This window comes from Lissotriton helveticus, chromosome 10 (genome assembly GCF_964261635.1).
Source record: "Lissotriton helveticus chromosome 10, aLisHel1.1, whole genome shotgun sequence".
Taxonomy (NCBI): domain Eukaryota; kingdom Metazoa; phylum Chordata; class Amphibia; order Caudata; family Salamandridae; genus Lissotriton; species Lissotriton helveticus.
Window position 1 is genome coordinate 178,402,325 of NC_136071.1, and position 21,148 is coordinate 178,423,472.

At 51.6% G+C, this 21,148-nt stretch overlaps 1 protein-coding gene across 4 annotated transcripts in view; it reads right to left on the bottom strand.

Annotated features, from left to right (window-relative positions):
- The window catches only part of RNF216 (ring finger protein 216), an 853,926-nt gene that overhangs the window by 685,389 nt on the left and 147,389 nt on the right, over positions 1–21,148 (bottom strand). The window lies entirely within an intron of this gene.

A 21,148-nucleotide genomic window follows, 5' to 3' on the forward strand; every position in this document is an offset into this window, starting at 1 on the left:
ACTCACGTAATGCAGCGTCCTGTCAAAGCCAGTTATGGCTCATACTTAAAGAAACAGCTCACCAAGTGCATACCCCTTGGACTTGAGGCACACCACAGACACAGATCCAGACTTGCTTTAGGCATCAAGGTTAAGTTACCGTAACTAACGGCAGACAGGACTAATTTGATATCTTAGTTACAGAATGTTCCTAGCTACCAAATGGATGTATATACGTCATGCACTATTTACCCACCAGCGCTGACAGTAACATAGGAGGGATTTAACCTCTCGGGGTTTGGAACAAAAGATCTGCTGGAGTCCTCTATGCGCTGATGACGCACCACCACTGGAAACCATGTGTACGAGAAATGACCGGTTAAGCAGAACTAAACAATGTCATTACATGCTGAAAAACTCCTCGGAAGAGAAGCTAATTACCCTGTTCAGTGTTGTACTTTCTTGAATTGTGATGTAAACTCAAATAGTTTCGAGAAGTTTCGTGGAATGTTCTCGACGGGTCAGGTACATGGGAATTATAAAACTTTAAAAATTAACACAGTATTTCAGAGCGGTCAGATGGCACTGCGTTATGAGCAGGAGTGTTCTGTGGTGGGGAGGGGCATAGCAAGGCGCTTGGGAGAGCAAGTGAGAGGAAAGCCAGATGGTGCCCGATCGCGCGCTGTAAGGGTGCCGCGAAGAAAGCCAGATGGCGGCTGTGCGCGTGCCTGCGCGCGTAACTGTAAGCTTTAGGCCACAAGCAAAAGCTTGTGGTCGGATTTCTAAAGCCCACTCACTAAATGTCTCGCCAGACCAGCGCATGCACTAGCTCGGGCGAGACCTAAAAAATAAGGAGCGAGGATAGCATTCAGATCCAACCACGATTAGATCGAAGCCAATTTGAGATGGGAGTGTTACGCGCGGTGGCAAAGCTTCCACCCTGAAACAGGAAACAAAACAAGAGCTGCGACCGCGAGACGCGCTCCGTGGCGGGGGAGGGGCGTTCAAGCTCGAGCAAAACAGACAGGCATAGAGCGTGCGGTTACGCGCACAGTTACGAGCAGAGGTCAGATGGCGCCTCTGCTCGTAACTGTGCACGTACCCGCACGCTCTATGCCACTCAAAAAGCTGTGGTCAGCTTTTTAAAGCCCACTCACTAAATGTCTCACCAGAGCACCACATGCGCTGCCTCAGGCAAAACCTAAAAATACAGAATGGGCATTTGCTTGAAATGAACAAAGAGAAAATCGATACTTAACAGAAAATAAAAACAGGGACTCTCTAATCTGGACTCATGAATGAATACTATACTGAAAATATACAGGAACTAAGCACTTCTGAGCATGGTTAAAAGGAACTACAGACAGTTTTTGGGAATATTTGGAGGGAGCTCGAGGGGAATGTTTTTTTTTTAATGCCAGACTGATATGCTTAAGAAAATACATATTGGCAAACCCAGTTCATCTGGCTTTGGCAAGCTAGAGCTATGGTTCATGTTTTTAAATCATTTCTTCTAAGATTATTAGTCAATAATGAACAATTAAGACATCACTGTTTAGAATGTTCTCACTATCTGCTTAGAATAAAAAAAGTTTACATTTAAAAATAAATGAACCACTGCTTTGTTTTTTTCCCAGCAAATTACTAGGGTTTCTTTTATGTAAAGTAAGATCGATTTAGCACACCAAAGGGGAGAGAGGTTGGCATAACGGCTAAGGCGCTCGACCTCGGACCTGGGGAACTTGGTTCGAGTCTCGGTAACGACACCAAAAACCCCCTGTGATTCTGGGCAAATCACTTAATCTCCCCGTGCCGAAAATGAAAGTGTGTCCTCATGTAACGTAACTGGTGCTATGTAAAGCGCTCTGATAACTGATTCGGTTCGGTTCTAGTTCGCGCTATATAAAACTCTGCAAAAAAAAAAAAAAAAAAAAAAAGCTGCAGCTACTGGCAAAAGCCCTACCGTGCATGGGCTTTGATCCGGCATGAAGTTGGACGCACAGTCTAGACCATGGGTACTCACAAACTTTCTCTCGGGGGCCAAATTTACAGTGTGGTTTGTGGCCTAGGGCCGCACCGGAGGGGCGGGGTCAGTGGGGGAGGGGGTGGGGCTAGAGCAAAAAAAAAAAAACTGACCATGAGGTTGTACACATGTCCCTGCAGCGGATGCCTTCGTCCACTGAGGCACCAGTCCCGGCATACACACATCCCTCTCCCTCTGTGTCTCCCTCTCCCTCAGTCTGTCTCCCTCACTGTCTGTCTCCCTCTCCCTCACCCTCACTGTCTGTCTCCCTCACAGTCTCCCTCTCCCTCACTGTCTGTCTCCCTCTGTCTCACTCACTGTCTGTCTGTCTCACTGTCTGTGCCTCACTCACTGTCTGTGCCTCACTCACTGTCTGTGCCTCACTCACTGTCTGTGTCTCACTCACTGTCTGTGTCTCACTCACTGTCTGTGTCTCACTGTCTGTCTGTGTCTCACTGTCTGTCTGTCTCACTCACTGTCTGTCTCACTGTCTGTCTGTCTCACTGTCTGCCCGTCTCACTCACTGTCTGCCCGTCTCACTCTCTGTCTCACTGTCTGTCTGTCTCACTGTCTGTCCCTGTCTCCCGCTCCCTCTTTCACCCTCTGTCTCCCTCCCTCTTTCACTCTCCCTCCCTCTTTCACCCTTGGTCTCCCCCCCTCTGTCTCCCTCCCTCTTTCACCCTCCCTCTCCCTCCCTCTTTCACCCTCGGTCTCCCCCCTCTCTATCTCCCTCCCGGTTTCACCCTCTGTCTCCCTCTCTCGGTCTCACTCTTTCACCCTCTGTCCCCTCCATCTTTCACCCTCTGTCTCTCCCACTCTTACACCCTCTACCTCCCTCCCATTTTCACCCTCGTTCACCCTCTGTCTCCCTCTTTGTATCCCTCGCACTCCCTCCCTCACCCGGTCTCCCTCTCTGTCTCCCTCTTTCACCCTCTGTCGCCCTCCCTCTGTCTCCCTTACTCTCCCTCCCTCTTTCACCCTGTCTCCATCTCCCTCCCTCTGTCTCCCTCTTTCACCCGGTCACCCTGTGCCACCCTGCAGAACTCCACGCCACTGCACTCTATTCTGAAACAATCTACTCCATTCCACAGCACTTTATGCCACTCTGCGTCTCTCCACATCACTGCAATCAACGCTGCTTCCATGGCCGGACCAGCAATTCTGGGCACCGGGCAATCCCCCGGTAGGCCGGATGGTGTGGGGGGCGGTTTTCTCAGAGGGGGGCGGTTTTGCTGAGACCGACCGACGTAACATCACGTGACTCCGTGAGTCCGTCCGTGGAAAAAGGAAGCACAACATTTCAGGCCTGATCAATCATGGGTGGCACTAGCTGGCAACTGTGGAATATAATTGGCAATTTGGCATCGAGTTCAGGCCCGATTGAGTTCTGGGTGCAGGGTCGCAGGCAGGTCCGTCAGTGTCAACGTGATGACGGTGCGTGCAGCCCGCAGATGACACGTTGCGCTCGGTCTATTTTTAGGGTGGGGCTGCCTGGTGAGCCATGCTCCAGAGAAGCCGGGCTGGCGGGCTGGTAGGGGTGTGCGCGGGCGCGTGACACCCTCCTGCGCCTGCGAGTAGACGGCCGCGAGGCGATGCCCATACTGTTGAAGGCTTTCTCTGTACCCAGCCTCGTTGCAGAGTTCCTCTCGCCCCCAAGTCCAATGACTTTCTGCTTTGGGCACCCTTCCTGGTATGCCATTGCCAACTACTGCATTGGGAGCCCCCATGCGGGGGAGCTGTAACCTTTTGGGGTGCCGTGATGCTGTCTTCGAAGCAGCTGGGGTCCCCGAGACCCACCTAGGTCCCAGGGAAAGCAGGAGAGAGAGGCAGCGGTGCAGGAATGCGGGAGGTGTCAGGTATGTAACCGATTAAGAGGTTAGCGGCATTTAGGTGCGACCACCAAATTGACCTGCTTGGCTATGCCCCAGCACCTTGTGATTAATTATTGCGGATAATAATGCCGTAAGCAGCTAGTTCCACTAGGGTTGCATGATCATACCAGGTGGAGGAAATCTGCTCCTAGTGGACTGTATTTGGTTCAACTGGAGTTATTCCAGAGGCCAAATCTGTGCATTGTCCAATTCATTATGCGGCACCTACTACAGGAGGAGACCAGGCCTGTCTGTGTACAGCAGAAAGACCTCGTCGCTCCGATATTTCCTATCCCCTTTCCTCCTTCCGCCTAGATGTGATGACCTCCGTTGTTCTCAGGCCTGGTTGCTCTGCAGGTTGTGCCGAGGCCCCTGGAGACAGACTCAAGTGAATGCATCCGTCACTACCTGACTTTGGGGGGGTTGTCAGGTCAGGTGGCTGGGGCTGGTGGGCACTGTCACCTCCGGCTCGCGAGGCTCCATCACGTCAGTTTCACACTCCGCTTCCAAGCACCCTTCAGATTGGATTATAAAGTACTTGGGAAATCTCATTCATTTAGATACGGCTTCCAGTTCTCTTATTTCTAGTTTGTTTAAGATTTTGGAAGCGGTGTTACCATCGAACAGGCTCCTTCAATATTGTGCAGACAAGCAAGTGTCTGCATATTATGAGTGACCCTGATGTAAGAACTATTAACTGTAAGTGATTTGCCGCTGCTGGAGGCAACTCAGGAGAAGTAAAAGGGTGGAGGTAAAAGCCATGAACGCACTGCCTATAGTGACTGCATCATTTTAACTGTCCAGACTGATTATCAATTACATAACTACTTCCAAAAACAGGTTGGTTTTGGCTCTGGGAAATCCCACTTTAGATGCAAAGAGAGCGCCTGATACACCTACACCAAACAGTGCAACATGCTTCAACAGCCTTGCATTCTGAGCCCATGTATAGAAGTGCGCAACAACACACCTGCTGGTGGTTATAATGTTCCTGCTGGAAAGAGATCAGAGTTTGGGCTAGTGACAGTTTTGACTCATCATAAAGTAGCACAAAGGGTTAATATGTCCGCTGCAAAGAACATGTACCATGCAAATCACATAAACTCAGTCTATAGGAAATAATACAGAAGACGATGTGAATTGCAGGATGTAGGAACCCTATATCATCTATACCGGTAGGCAGTACATTTTAAGAATGTGTGTTCTGGAGAAGCACAAAATCAGGATTTGAAATGTACCTCAGTGGTTGGGGTTGGCTTTACTATGAAGAATATATTTCTACCCAAAACTAACCTTTTTTTAGCAGCATTTGGATAATGAAAAACTGGGGAAAAAATAATGTTCTAGCCTATAGCTTGAAGTTTGCTTGCCAGCTGCCCTTGGATGACAGTTTATTGGTCACTGCGCTATATTAGGATTGTAATGTAGGAACTGCTGGTTACAAAAACATCTAAGTGGAAAAATCAGTAACCCACTGAGCTCTGCACATAAAATACAGTTACACATGTATAATTCATTGTCTCCATATATAACGTATGTGAGTGTGTTGTAAAGTGTTCTCACAACCTGCACTGCCTGGTATGAGTAGCACTATAAAACAAATGCAATGCATGTGAGTGTGGCTATGCAGAGAAGAAGGGCACTGTTGGAGGGTGTTGGCGTGGGATTCCACGAGGAAGGAGATGATGGGGTGTGTCAAACAAGACTGTTGTCCCTGGCGCCAGCACCGCTAAAGACGGCTCTGCCTTATTGTCAGAGTTTACTATTTGTACTCATTTTCACAGGGATTAAAGACTGGGCCCCTGGAATTCAAACCCTTGATCCACTTAGGTGCCTATTTACATGTCACCACTAGCGCAAGCCCTGTCCATAAGGCAGGGTGCAGAGTACAGTGTATTTAAATGGTTTGGCATATACTTTTAAGTTTTATATGTCCCAGAATAGGCGAGACTCAATTGCTACCCTTGTTCTTTGTGTGATTCTTGAACTTTTCACAATCCTATGACTTCAGTGATGTACAGGCAACATTGATGGCAGCACCCACACTCCGAAAAGTGTTCCAGTGCCACTGGCCTGGGTGCCTTTGTGTGAATTGTTCATGCTTTCTTGCCAGGGTGCCGTGTGAGACATTTCCATGCTTTCTGGCTTCCTCAGTGCTTATGTGTGACATAACTTTTCCATGATTTCTGGCCTGGGTGCTTATGTGTGCTATTTCCATAGTTTTCTCAGTGACCTGGAGGCTCATGTGTGACATTTCCATGCTTACTGGTGTAGGTGCTTATGTGACATAAGCACCCAGGACAGGATGTCTGTGATTTATGCCTGGGTATCCTGGTGCTCCATAAGGTAATCCTTTACTATGCTTTAAACTTTAATACAATCTAATATGTAAGGAAAAATGTGTTGAAAAATGCTTTGTTTTGGCCTTTTTGTCGCAAATTGTCTTGGGGGGACAACCCCCCAAACTCCCCCTAGTAGTGGTTGCTCACTGTGCTTGCTTGCTACACACCATGTTGGTGCTGGTCTCACTTCTACTTTGTTCTCTCTGATTCACTTCTTGTGTCTATTTTTGGTGCTCTCTGAAAGAATGTCTATGGGTACATATGACTGGGTGGTTAACCTGGTGCTCTTTAAGGTCATCATCTACTATTTACTGTGCTTTAAAAGTTGATAGAATTGAATATGTAATGAAAAATGTACTGCAAAATTCACCATTTCGGTCTTTTTCCAAAATGTTCCCTCCACACCCCCCTAGTATCTGTCGGGCCCGCGAGATGTGTGCGGTCGCTACGCGCAGGAGGGGGGGCTGATCTAGCAAAATTTGCCAGGGCTGCTTTCAGTTCCCAGTCCGGCCCTGGCTGCTTCACTCTAATCTATGCCACTTCTCTCTACATGCCACTGCACTCTACCCTGCACCACTCCACTTCACTCTACTGTGAAACAATCTACCCTACACCACTGCACTCTACTCTGAAACGTTCTACTCTATGCCACTGCACTGTACGCCACTCTATGCTGCGCCACTCTACTCTAAACCACTGCAATGTACGCCAATTCACTCTACTCCAAACCAATGCACCCTATGCCACTGTAACTACTCCAAGTACTTTGCACCACTGGATTTTATGATGCTATACTCTACATTCTATTCTATGCCACGGCATGCTACATCACTCTACACCATTGCGCTCAACGTCACTGCACTTTACTCTGCACCACTCGACTGTACCATTGGACTCTGCACCACTCAACACCACTGCCCTCTTACCTGAACCATTCCACTCTGCATCCCTCTACTCTATGCCACTTCACTCTACGCTACTCTGCAACATTGCTCTCTGCAACTCTACTCTGTCTCGCTTTACTCCACGTCACTCCCCGCCAAGCCACTCTAATCTACTCTGCACCACTGCACTCTACATCATTTCACTCTACTCTGAAACGATCTACTCCATGCCACTGCAGTCTATTCCACTCTGCACCACTCCACACTGTCACTATTCTACACCGCTGCACTCTATGCCACGGCAATCTACACCAGTGCTCTCTACGCCACTGAACTATGCCAATCTACTTTCCAACACTGCACGCCACTAAACTCTGCACCACTGCACACCACTATACTCTATGCCATTGCACTCTATGCCAATGCATTCCACGCCAATCCTCTATACCACTGCACTCTACCCTGCGACATTCCACTCTACAACACTTCACTCTACTCTGAAACAATCTACTCTGCTCCACAACACAATACGCCAATGCACAATACGCCAATGCAATCAACGCTGTGCCATTCTGCACCACTGTGCGCTACCCTGAACAACTCCACTTTGAAACAATCCATTCCACAACTGCATTCGATGCCACTGCACTTTAAACCACTGCTCCGTATGCCACTGCACCTAAGCCAAATACTTTGCACCACAGCACTTTACGCCACTAGACTACTACATTCTACTCCATGTCCCTCAATGCTATGTCACTTAACACCATTGCACTTTATTTCACTGCACTCTACATCACTCTATTCTACACATCTCTCTATTCTACACTGCACTCTACAGCACTCCTCTCTGAACAACTCTTCTTTGCACCACTCTACGATCCTGCACTCTGCATGATGGCACTCCATGCCCCTGCACTCTACTCTGCGCCGTTCCACTCTACGCCACTCTACTGTACTCTATGCCACTACACTCTACCCTGCACCACTCCACTCTATACCCCCTCACTCTACTGCAATCTACTCTACGCCACTGCTCTATTCTACTGTACGTCCCTCCACTCTATGCCAATGCACTATACACCACTTTAATCAAAACCATGCACTCTATGCCAATTTACTCTGCACCACTGGCTTTATGCCACTTCACTCTAGGCTACTGTACTACATTTCACTCTACGACACTCCAATTCTCGATACTCTATGATGTTCTTCTCTATTAAACTGTGCACCACTGATACTCCACTCTATGCCACTCCACTCTACGATACTCTAATTCACTCTACAACACTACTCTATTATAATGCTCTACACAACTCCCCTATGCCACTCCATGCCACTTTACTCCACTCTATGGCACAGTACTCCATGCCACTCCACACTGACTATCTACTCCGCTCCACGCCACTCGACAACACCGTCTACGCTACTCCACTCTGCTGTACATCACTCCACAACACACTATGCCACTCCACAACACTCTACTCTACTCCCTACACAACACCACAATACTGTACACCAGTGTTTCCCAAACTGTGGTCCGCGGACCCCCAGGGGTCCCCGACACATTCCCAGGGGGTCCGCAGGCAGCAGTTTTAAAAGCACTGCAAAGTATCTTGTATAACTAGACGTTCTCAAAGAACAATAAAAGTGTCAAGATAACGACAGTAATTAATTTCCCTGCTGGAGAGACATGAGAGTTTTGTCCAGTGGCAGCTGTGACTGAACTAATGTAGCACAGAGGGTTAATATGCCTACTGCTAAGATAGTGTACCATGCATTTAAAAAAACAGTATTTGATATGCATAGGTCAGTGGGATACTGCTTTTGTCAGAGAGATTCTTTTGTTACAGTGCAGTTCATAAGTGACAATCGTAATCTAGCACAGTGACCAAAAACGGTCATCAAACAGCTGCTTGCAAACTGCAAGGTACAAGTTCGTGACATGTTTTTTTTCAGTCTCAGTATCCCGATGCTTCTAAAAAAGGTTTATTTGGGTGGAAATACATTTTTATTGTTAAAGTCAATGCTAACCACTGTGTTATGTTCTGAATCCTGAGTTTGGGCTTCTCCAGACCAGCACTCCTTGAGTTTGTGCTTCTCCAGACCAGCCTCCTTGGCTTAACACACTCCACTACTTCAGAAACGCAGGGATGCACCATATTTACAAGAATATGGTTCAGCCCTGCGTTTTCCCTGCGCTGGCGCTATACTTAACAGGGGAAGATTGTTTATGTACAGGAAGGTCCCCTTTCCTGCACATAAACAATCTTGAAATGTCATTTTGTCACTTCTATGTGTGCTGCTTAATGCAGCACACATGAAAGTTACAAAATGTCATATTTTTTAAAGATTGTTGATGTGCAGGAAGGGTCACCTTCCAGAACATAAACAATCCAAGGCGATTTGCAAAAACGAGGAGAAATTAAGCATTTCTCCTTGTTTCGCCAAGTTAAGACCAGGTTTTCCCTGTTCTTAATTTTAGCGCTCCTTCCCATTTACGCTGCTCTTGTAAATAGGGGGCAGTGTCATAATCAATGGGCATTGCATGGGAAACGCCCACCGCAACACCCACTGCCTACCTCTTTCACGCTAAGCATTGTGTGAAAGGGGGTCTTATTTACAAGGAACCGTTAAGCCACATTAAGTGGCTTAACGTTGCCTTGTAAATAAGACAATTCCCCTATCGCCACGGGAACGTCTCAAAAAGTGATGTTCCCATGGTGATAGGGGCTTGTAAATATGCCCCTAAAATCATTAGTAATTCGAGTATTTGTTTTGTGTGCACATGTGTGTTAATTTTTTTACAAATTACTGTTTTAATGTTTGAAATTTAAATCCTACAAATTGTTTGGGGGTCCCCGGCTTCCAGTGGTGACTCAATTGGGGTCCTCAGGAGTCAAAAGTTTGGGAACCACTGCTGTACACTACTCCATGACACTCCACTGCACTCCTCTCCACGCAACTTAACTGTACACCACTCCACTCCACTTTACCCCACTAACTTTTAGCCGTGCTAAACAGCAGCCCTTTTGGTGCACAATATTGCTAAAACATATGGCAAAGCTAATACAATACAATCGTCTTACCCTTACACCTAGCCTTCCAGAGAAAGGCGGGGTTATGCTCACCTGAAAATCTTCAAGTGCCTAGTTGTTGGTTCTAAAGAATCAAGCTTGAGACCAGTCTCTTGAGTGGAAAAAATGCCCACCCACCATTGGCTGTACTGGTATTTCTGAGAGTCTTTGTTGTAACAGATGAACTGCTCACCCCTGATGAGACTGGCACAATAATAAAATTTGGAGCTTAAAATGCTGTACTAATGCTTGCATCCCAGCAAGGCATTCGAAGGTGTCAAGGTCTTATCCAAGACACTTTAGAAAAGGGTGTCCAAAAAGCCTACTCTGATTTTTCATTCACGTATCTCAATTGGCTAGTTCGTCAAGTTTGCATCCACTCTCTTCAGAACTAAGCTAACCTTAACCTTATCGGTTCGCAGAACAGGGAGAATGGGTGGGGCGGCAAGAAATCTAACACTAACTACTGTTTCTTACAGATATATCGTTACCGAAGGTAAGTAACCTGTGCATCTGAAAGAACCGGGTTAGTGTTAGATTCCTTATCTTAGAATAGATACCCCAGCAATACCAACCCCGGTGGTGGGTCTGCGAACCAAGATCACGCCAGAAAGTCCTGGAGAACGGAACGGCCGAAAAAGCCACCTCTCCGGACTTGGCTGACAGATGTCCTGCAAGGGGACTCCCCGACCCAGGGCAGTAATAGCTGCCGTGGCCAGAGTGGAATGGGCGCGCAGCCCAACAGTAGGCTCCTTTTTCGCCAAGGAGTAGCAAACCTTGATGCACAAGACGACCCACCAAGAGATGGTCTGCTTGTGCACCGCCCTTCCCTTCTTAGGGGCCACGTAACCAACAAAGAGCTGGTCGTCCACCCGGAACTGGTGTGTGCGGTCTAGATAGAAGGAGAGCGCACGTTTTGGGTCCAGACGGTGGAGCCTCTCTTCCTCTTTCAAGGGATGCAGAGGCAGAAAGAAGGTGGGCAAGGTGATGGACTGCCCGATATGAAAGGCTGTAACCACCTTGGGCAGGAAAGAGGACGAGTCCTCAGAACATCCTTGTCCGGATGAACAGAGAGGAAAGGAGGTTTAGAAGATAGAGCCCGGAGCTCACTTACTCTCGCGGCAGAGGTGATGGCAACCAGGAATGCAGTTTTAGGAGTCAGAATACGAAGAGGACAGTTATGTAGTGGCTCAAAGGGAGTCGCATCAGATACGTTAGTACAAGATTCAAGTCCCACTGAGGCATCACGAAGGGAACAGGAGGAAACATGTGTGTGATGCCTTTTAAGAATCTATTCACAACAGGGGACTTGAAAAGAGAAGGCTAATCAGGAAGCCTCGAGAAGGCTGAAATGGCCCAGAGGTAGCCCTTGATAGTGCCCAGAGCAGAGCCCTCCTGGGCAAGAGAAAGAAGGAAGAGGAGAACCTCTGAAAGGGGGGCAGAAAGTGGATCCACAGCCTTTGCTGTGCACCATGCCACAAATTTGTTCCACCTGCAAGCGAATACTGATTTTATGGAGGGATGCCTGGCTGCCAGAATCACATCACAGACTTCAGGAGGCAAGTCAAATGGCCTCAACTGTTGCCGCTTAATCTCCACGCATGTAGGTGGAGACTGGACAGGTTCGGGTGGAGGACCATCCCCTGCTGCTGCGACAGAAGGTCCTCCTGAAGAGGCAGACGAATCAGAGGATCGACTGACATGCTGAGTAGCTCGGGATACCATTATCTTCGTGCCCAGTCCGGAGCCACAAGGACGACATGGGCCCAGTCTCGCCTGATCTTCCGCACTCTGGGCAGAAGTGGTACAGGCGGAAAGGCGTACAACAGACCGCAGCTCCACTCGCGACGAAAAGCGTCTCCGAGCAAGTGCCGCCATGGAAATTCCAACACGCAGAACTGATGACATTGCGCATTCTCTTCTGTGACAAATGGATCTAACCAAGGCTCTCCCAAATGCTGAAAGAGACCTTGCGCCACGTCAGAGTTGAGACACCATTCGTGATCCATCATGCACCGACGGCTGAGTTAGTCCGCCCTGGCGTTCAGGGAACCTGCCAGGTGTTGAACCACCAGGGTGATGCCCTGGTGTTCCAGCCATGTCCAGAGGCGCAGAGCCTCCTGACAAAGGGTCCATGACCCCAACCCGCCCTGTTTGTTGCAGTACCACATGGCGGTGGTATTGTCTGTGAACACCTGCACTACACTTACCCGGACAGAGGGAAGGAATGCCTTCAGTGCAACCCGGATTGACCGCAGCTCCAGAGGCCTCTGATCTCCGCATCCCCCATGTGGCCCCCCCAACCCAGGAGGGATGCATCCGTAACCACTACGTGTTCCGGTTGGGGAAGGGAGAGGGATCTGCCACTGACCCAATCGCGGTCCGTGAGCCACTACGGCAAATGTCTCGCAGTGCCCTCCGAGATCAGGACGTGGTCGGACAGGTTGCCCTGATGCTGTACCCACTGAAACTTCAGGTTCCACTGCAGAGCCCGCATCCGCCACCTGGCGTGATGCACCAGTAGGATGCAGGAGCCCATCAGACCCAGGAGCCGCAGCGTCAACCTGACCAAGACCCGGGATAAAGGCTGAAAGATCGGAATCAGAGCCTGAATATCCCGAACCCGCTGCTCGGGGGGATAAACGTGAAACTGCGCAGAGTCCAGAACCGCTCCGATGAAGAGGAGCTTCTGAGAGGGGCACAGGTGCGACTTCGGCAAGTTGATGGAGAACCCCAGCAGTTGCAGGACGTCGACTGTAGTCTGGAGGTGGGAGATGACTGTCTGGGGTGAGCCCGCCTTCAACAACCAGTCGTCGAGATAGGGGAAAACTGGAACCCCTGATCTGCGCAGATGAGCTGCGACCACCGCCATCACTTTCGTGAACACCCGAGGGGCGCTGGTAACTGAAAGTGCTCGTGGTCTACCGTGAGCTACAGGTAATATAATATAATATAATCCACATTTGTAAAGCGCACAATCACCCATAAGGGTCTCTAGGTGCTGGGGGCCGTCGGGAAGATTAAGCAAGCTATTGCCCAGAGTCACATGGTGCTGGGCTAATCTGCCGCCGGTGCCGGGGATCGAACCGTGTTTCCCAGATTCCGGGGTCAGTCGCCCTAGCCGGTGGGCCAGCAGGACAGGGATGTGGAAATAAGCATCCTGCAAGTCCAACACCACCATTCAGTCTCCAGGGTCTAGGGCAGCTAAGACCTGAGCCAATGTCAGCATCTTGAACTTCTCCTTCTGGAAGAAGCCGTTGACGATCCGGAGGTTTAAGATAGGGCGTAGGCCTCCTTTGCCCTTCTTGGGAACCAGAAAATAGTGGGAATAACAAAGACACCCTACTTCTGGCCCAGTAAGGCGCTTGATGGCCCCTTTGGCCAAGAGGGCCATAACTTCCTCTTGTAGAAGTTGCAAGTGATCCCCCGACACGCGGTGGTACTGCGGTGGCATGGCTGGAGGGGTCGCTTCGAAGGGGAGGGAGTAGCCCCTTCAGACGATTTGCAGAACCCACCTGTCCAATGTGATGGTATGCCAGTGGAGGAGGTGATGGCGAACCCTGTCCCCACTGTTCTCGAATGGGCCTGAAAGTTCAGACTAGGAAGGCTTTGAGGCAGATGCTGCGGGAGCGGATGTGGACTGACCCTGCCGTTGTCCCCCAGCACCGCCACGGTGGTTACTGCGACCGCGTTGAGGTTGGTTCTGCGGTCTATGGCTGGCCGGACGTGTGGGGGGTGCCCCTTCCTTGGCCACGAAAGGGGTGAAAATTGGAAGTTTGCTGGCGCTGGCCTAGGCCCAAGGACTTGGCCGTAGCCCTGGAATCCTTAAAACGCTCTAGCGCACTATCCGCTTTCTCGTCAAAGAGGCGACGGCCATCGAAGGGCATGTCCATGAGCGTGGCCTGGACCTCCCCCCAAGAAGTTGGCAGACCTCAGCCAGGCGTGGCGACGAATCGCCACCGTCGTGGAAATCGCCCTGCCCAGCGAGTCCGTGGTGTCAAGTCCACATCGAATTGAGTACCGTGCTGCATCCTACCCTTCCGCCAGGGCTTGGGAGAGCAGTGTCCAGGCCTCCTCCGGACACTGTGGCAGCACGTCCACAACCGTATCCCACAGAGAGTGGGTGTAACGGCCCAAAAGGCAGGCGGTGTTGACAGACCGCAGGCCCAAACTCAGAGAGGAGAACAGTTTCTTCCCAAACTGATCATAACTTTTGGATTCCCGATCCGGAGAAGCGGTCGGGAATGCGGTCTGGGACGTAGAGGCCTGAATCACCAGGCTCTCGGGGTGGGGTGAACGGACGAAAGCAGGAGTCGCCCGGAGCCGGGCGGTGGCGTCCTGTAGAGGGCTTGGACCAGGTGCCCATCAGAACGTCGGTGAGTGCTCAAATAAACAGCAGTAGAGGCTCCGAGGAGCTTGCCTGCAGTTTGAGCACCTCAGTGAGGAGGTTGGTCCTCACGGCCGCGACAGGGAGCTCAAGAGCCAAGGCCTTGGCTGCCCTGTTTGACACCACCTACAAGTAGCCCCCTCCGCCGAAGCCACGGAGGGAAGAAAGATGAATCCAGTGTCAGGCGAAGTGTCCAGACCACTGGCCTCCCCCAGCTCATCTGCCCAGTCCAGCACTGCTGTGCCTGAGGGTCCTCAGACCCCTCCCAGTCCTCCTAGTCATCCATCTGCTGGTAAGCAGGCAAAAATTATGGAGCCGTGTCGTAGGTGAAGTGTTCACCCATCGGCGCCGAGTGGCGCAGTTCTGGGGTCGCACCCGGACCGGGGCTGAAACCAGGGCCGGTGTCGCCCGAAGACGGCACCGGGAGCGACACCATCGGGGTCGGAGCCAGTGGAGGACTCGCGAGGTCGACTGGCAACGACCCGGATTCAGGCCAGGATCCCGTGGGTCCCTGCGGCATCGGGACCAGAGTTGACAACGGCGCCGGAGTACCCGACGGGGCCGGAGCCGCCGGCCCGCAAGGGCTCCCAGTCGGACCCGCGGGCCCGAAGGAGCCTCGACAGAGTCCGACGGAGGGAAGGGACTCCTCATGGCCACGAGGAAATCACGCATCTCCCCCGGTGTCGCATGCAGCGCAGGGACCGGCGTGTATGGAGCTGGACGTGGCACCTGCGGCTCCAGAGGAGCCGCGCGAGCGGTGTTGCCCGAACCCCCGTGCCGCTTCGCGCAAGCATCGGGGGGGGGGGGGGGAGGGGGGAGTCAGAAGAGCGATGACGCTTCTTCAACTTCTTTTTCGACTGCCTTGACTTACCGGAGGACTTGGAGCTCGACGAGTGGTAGTGGCTCGACGAGCGGCGATGACTGCGGCTCCGCGACCGGTCCCTCGAGAGGTGCGGAGCCGACTGCCGGATCTCGAGCAGCTTACGGGACCGCTCCAGTCTAGCCTTCAAGGTCAAGGCCCGGCAGTCGGAGCACGACTTGTCATCATGGTCGGCCGGAGGCAGCAAAGGCACCGACGGTGGGGGTCGGTCACCGACATCAGGCGGTGACAGGCCTCGCAAGGCTTAAAACCAGGCATTCCTAACGGCACCTCAAGTCGAAGTAGACTCGAAATGTGATCAAAAGAGATCAAAAAAGTGATTCAAAAATTTACTAGAGTACTGCTCTTCCCGGATCTGCGCTTGCTGGCTGGGAAAAGAGAAGAACTGACGTCAGCGCGCGAGGGCGGCGTCTAAGTACTCTGACGACGTCATTCCGGCGATCACAACGCCGACTACGGAGGTGGAGCAGCAGACGACGCCTAACGACGCGCAGGGGTAATGCTGACGAAAACTTTCCGGATCCAGCCCGACGCCTGGGGATATTCTAAGGTAAGGAAACTAACACTGACCTGTTTTTTTCAGATCTGTGGACCAGGTAAAACCTCGTACCTGCCAGGCAATGGGAACCCCCACAAGCAGAACCCCACCGACCCGAAGAGGATGTAGGAGGGAGAAGAAGGCTGAAGGGGCCCGTACACTCACAGCAGAGGAACCAAGGGCAAGGTCGGAGAGGGCAGGCACCCCACTCCCCCACAAGGCAACATAGCTTCCGCCCAAAGCCAAGAGAGGAAGAAGAAGCCTAGAGGGCCTCAGGAAACGAGGCGAAAGAAGGCAAACCCACTCCAGATGGAGAGCAACCTGCCAGCCAGAACAGTGCCGGCAGTCAAAGCCGCCAGAAGCAAGAAGAAACAGCCCGAGGACCCAGGTCGACAGAGTAGGCGGCGCCTGGCAAGGGAGAACACAGGATCATCCCAGACCTCAGGACAGGAGCAGGAAGAGGAGGAGATGCCCGGGCACACCACTACGAGCGGCCACGCACACAACCTCAAGGAGCAAAAGCAACCTACACAAACTTCATGGGGAACAGGCACCCGAAGGTGACCAGAACCCTCTGGCAGAGCGCAAGCCATATGACCTAGGGTACGACAAGTCCCAAATTATGGGGACCCTCTTTGGAAGAACTTCGCCAGCAGAGGAACAAACAAAAGAGCCACGGGGAAAAAAAACACCCCCGTGAAAGGCTTGATAAGCAGCCCAAGCAAGCAGAAGGCCTAATCTCAGGGCCAAATCTGCGCAACAACTCCAACACACACACATAATCAACAAAAGGGCAGTCCGGCAGCCAACAATGCCAAAGTCCCAAGGAAGGACGCAAATGGCCAGAAAACACACTCCGCAGCCAGAACAACCGGCCTAAGAAGGCCCAGAATCAACCCGACTCAGGAGTTACTGAGGAGGGGACGGAGGAGGAGGATGATAAGTTAGAGGGGGAAGGAGGAGGACGGAGCACTGCCAAGAGCATCTGGATGGCGGAGTCGGCCGGGGCATGGAACAACATGCTGCTATCAAACGGAAGGCCAAAGAGTCGCTCCCGAATATTCTCAGGGAATACTCCATCCTGAAGCCAAGCGTGGCGACAGAGCGACAGAGGAAGCCATGGTCCGGCCCAGCACCTTTGAGATGTCCGTCGCGGAGAATGAACGCCGCCAGCTTCCGGCCATCCAACGCATGATGCCTTAAGTCCACTTGACCACCCTCCTGGGACGCTGCGGATCCCAGGGACTCAGCCAAGTCCCACAAACAGGAGGAGGCCCAAGCCAGCACACACAAGGTGTTCAGAGTCTGCAGAGCTGGTCGAGGCGAACATGTTGCACCCCCAAGAGTCCAGCCAGAGGACCTCTCGGGATGGCGTAGTCAACAGCGGCGGCAGCGGGGGGAAAGCAGTCTGCAAAAGAGGACTGGAGGCAGAGGGGTGGAGAAAAAGGCACACGGGTCATGCGGCGCCAGGAGATGCCAGTGCAGAAGATGTTGAGGCACCGGGTCCCCTGAGGCAGGATGCCTCCACGGCCCCGTCAAGGAAGAAAGGAGGGAACCTTCAATGGGAAGTAAGATTTCCCTACCACCAGAGCCCTGGTGGAGGACCTCCAGTAGATGGTCTGCTGGAAAGTGAGCCACTGGGTCATCTATAAGCAGGATGCCTACAGCCATAGACACCGCGTGACACGCACCTACCTCCGTAGAGCCCCGCGGCGGGGAGAGCAGCTCCTCCGCGGGCGACGGCTGCAAACTGAGGCAGCCGTCCCCGAGGCCAAGATGGGAGGCCAAGGGTGCAGACCTGGAAGTCAGAAGGAGCCGAAGAATGAGGGACCTGCCGCTCTTCCGACAAACACCTCTGCCTCAGGAAAGGCGGGGAGCCGCCCTTTGACGCAGGTGAAAAAGACACCACACGACAACCAGCCTCCAGGGAGGATGACACCAATATACAGGCTGCCTCTGAAGAAGGAGCATCCGAAGACTAATCCGCGGTACGACCCCTGCATGGAGCGGTAGAGTCAGCTGCCTAAGGCAAGTTGTCGGCACCATCCGGTGTCGCCGGACAAGATTCCTCCAAGTCACCCCGCACCGAAGACCGGAGTGGGGCTGGAGTCGAACAGGCCCAGGGGCAGCGCCGACCTGACCCCCACCGAGGTAGCCATCCGTGTGGGGGAACGAGACGGGCCTGGGGAGTGACACGAAGCCCTCTGCCAGCTGTGCCCAGAATGAGGCGTAGATCGCTCGGCAACCAATGAGGCGGTGCCAGGGACGATTCCACCTCCGACTCACCCCCCCCCATCGAGGCAGCCGCCGGTGGGGAAGGAAGAGAGGGGCCCGGAGTGGGGCGAGGGGTTCTCACCTGGCCTCGACCCGGAGCGGGACGAGGAGGGTTCACCGACCTCTGTGGCTCTGCGCGGTCCAGCAGCTGCCGGTGCCGTAGCGGCATCACCTCAGCCTTAGACAGGACCACCTTGTCAAAGGACCAAGAGGGGCTCGGGATGCGACCCGAGCCCCGGCGACCTCCCACGACACCACAGGGACTCCCGCGGAGTTTGCAGCGAGGCAGAGACGCCGTGGCCTGAAGGAGGTGCCCCAGAGGAGCCACACCCCAACAGCACCACACCCTCCAAGCCTGGATCCGAACCAGTCGGCGCCGGGACCGGAGCCACCGGCGGCACCGCAGAGGGCCCTGGGCAAGGCGAGGGGTCCACCAATGCCCCAGGAGGGGAAGCAGGGGGGAGACACCAGCGAGGCCTGCAAAGCCGCCGCGTATGTCTCCATTTGGACGCCCGACGCTCCAACACCGGGAAACGGTGGATAGGACGACACCTGGGGCTGCAACACCGCAGAGAGTCGACGTCCCCAGCAGGCCAGAATCCAGCCCACGGGGACAAACTGCGACACTTACCCACCGGGGAGCGACGCTCACGTGACCTCGGAGAAGGGCGAGGACGACGACCACAGCCGAACCTGAAGCCGTCTGCCGAAGCAGAACGAGGGGAGGACGTCTACCTAGAGAGATGCGCCAAGAGAAGTTTCATGCGGCGCTCCCGCCGCGACTTCAGCTTCAACTGTTGACAGGCCTCGCAGTCAGTGGCGCCGTGATTCTCCCCAAACACCACATACAAATGTGGTGCGGGTCCATCGCCATCATAAGACGCCCACAAAACGTACAAGTTTTGAAGCCCGAAGGCATTTTCACACTGTTCCACCAAAAGAAATGGAGAAAAAGGGTCCGGAAACAGGCCCGTAGCTAGGACCTGATCCGCGTTGCATGCGGAAAAGGAAAAAAACTGACGTAGGCGCGCCGGGGCGGGTGTTATGTGACCTCGCTGACGTCACGTACGTGGACTATACCGGGGCGGAGTCGCGTGATGTTGCCCTGCTCCCGGTGCGCTGGGATGCTGTGGCAGAAAAGTTTCCAGATCCAGTCTCACGCCTGGGGATAATTCTACGTGAAGGGATCTGCGGCTTGGGGTCTCTATCAGATTATGTGGTTTGTGAAACAGTCTCTCTAATGACAGCCTTGGGAATTCTGCTCACACTCTTATCCAGCGTCCTGCAGTTTGCAATGCACAAATGCTGAAAATGTCATCTGAGGTTATTGAAAGTGCCAGTTGGGCTGACTTTTGTTCGGCCCTAGCAGGAATACAGGTCTCCTTCAGGAAACACTGTGGTGAGGAGAGCCATTTCGAGTTTTTGATTAAAATAAACTCTGTTCCCCTTCACAAAGCGAAGGGCTCTTATTTTAAGGGGACTTTTCCCTTTTCCCTTTTCACTGCAAAAAACTTTTTTGAAGGAGAAAGGGTGTCACTCAGGGTCACAGAGGTGAGATCCTGAAGAAATCCGGGGCATTGCCAATTGCCGGCTGAAACATGTCGACACTTATGCAGTGTGGAGCAGGTGGAATTTCATAAATAGTTACTCTACCTAGCATCCACGATTCCTTTTTAAATTCTGGACGGGGACCTAATATTAAAATTGTAACAAGGATCCCTTGGTACCAGTTTTTAACACCACTGATTCTGCACCACCTTCTAACCTTTGAGGTCTCACTAAGCTTTCACTGTATGTTGTATTGTCTTCCCCTCCCTATTGCTCCACCTCCAGAGTTGGGTGAACACGGAGGTGTGTTAGCATGCCCTATGATGAAGCATGACACAGCTTGCTGTGTGTGAGGGCAGTTTTAAAAGCAAGGTGCGTTTTCCTCCACTCACAATTGGAAACTTTTTTATGTTCTATTTTGACCCCTTTCTTTTTTGTGATTAATATCTGAACGGGAGGTTGAAGGGGGTCCTTTGTTTCCTCTCACCCCTCTGTTCTATTGTGTTTTCTCCTTCAGGAAACACCTGGTGCAACAGCACTACTCACAACATCCCAAGGTAGCCCATACATTTAAAACAATCTAATTACAACATCACAATTATGCAAAAAGAAAACAAAATTCTCAGCTGTTCTTCAGCACAGAAAATTTTTATTTGAAGTTCTTGTTAAGGATGCAGAAATTGGATCGGATGACAGATAAATAGACTAAACGCATAGTCCTCCCTGCCAAACGAGAATTAATTTTAATAAAAAGAAAGAAAAAAAAAGCATGGCATCCCTTATGTGCGATTGCTCGGATATTAGATTAGATCCAATAAAATTTCCATGTGCTCCCTGATGAAAAGAGCTGCAGATCGAAACTTAGCTCACAGGGGAGTCGTTATCTTATATATGAGGACGAGTAACTAAACTGCCCCATAAAAGGTTGGTCAGAAATTATGTTTTTCAGCCGTGTCAACCAATAAGGATTTAAGAACACAAACTGAACTGATTTTGATGAAGGGGAGAAGTAATACCACTTGCTACACACAGAGAAGTTCAGCTTGTATATGGTTAGGTAGGGGAAACAAACTTTGTTTTGGATAGACTGAGCTTCAAAGAAAAGGAGGCCATCTGGCTCACACTTCACAACTGAGGGCGATGCCTATAGATTTGCTACATATTTTGCTTTAAATTACTTCATGCCACATTAAAAAGGAATCATCTTCACTTCGTACAGGCTGTGGATAATAACTGTTGGTGTGTTGTGCGTCTCTCCTTCAAAACCTTCTGGTAATAAAACAATAAAAAAGTATCTGCAAAAACAAAAAAGTAAACAAATGCTGATAATGTTGGGCTTCATTCA